Raw genomic sequence first — 552 nt, 5'->3', positions numbered from 1 at the left:
AAAAAATACAAATTTTTTTTAATATTTAAATAATATTAAAAAATTTTTGTTTTTTTTGGGGGGGTTTTTGGGTTGTTTTGGGTTTTTAAACCCCAAAACCCCCAAAATTGTGTAATTTAAAAAAAATAAATTTTTAATAATATTAAAATTGTTAAAATGAAATTTAATAAAAAAAAATTTTTTTAAAATTAATAATTTTAAAAATAATATTAAATTCTTTAATTAAAAAAATTAATTTTTTTAAAAAAATTTTTAATATTTTATTTAAAATTATAATTTAAAAATTTTAAAAAATAAAAAAATTTTTTTATTAAATTAAAATTTTTTTTTTTTTTTTTCTTTTTTTGGGGTAAATTTTTGGAAATAATAATTTTTTTTTTTAAATTTTTTTTTTTTAAAATTTTTATTTATTTTTATTTCATTTTTTCTTTTAAACTTTTTTCTTTAATCATTTTAATTTTTTAAATTTTTTTAATTATTTTTTAAAAAAAATTTAAAAAAATATAATTAAAATAAAAATAATTTAAAAAAAAAAAAAATTAACAATAAATT

This window comes from Penaeus monodon, chromosome 24 (genome assembly GCF_015228065.2).
Source record: "Penaeus monodon isolate SGIC_2016 chromosome 24, NSTDA_Pmon_1, whole genome shotgun sequence".
Classification (NCBI taxonomy): Eukaryota; Metazoa; Arthropoda; class Malacostraca; order Decapoda; family Penaeidae; genus Penaeus; species Penaeus monodon.
This window is presented reverse-complemented; position numbering follows the sequence as displayed.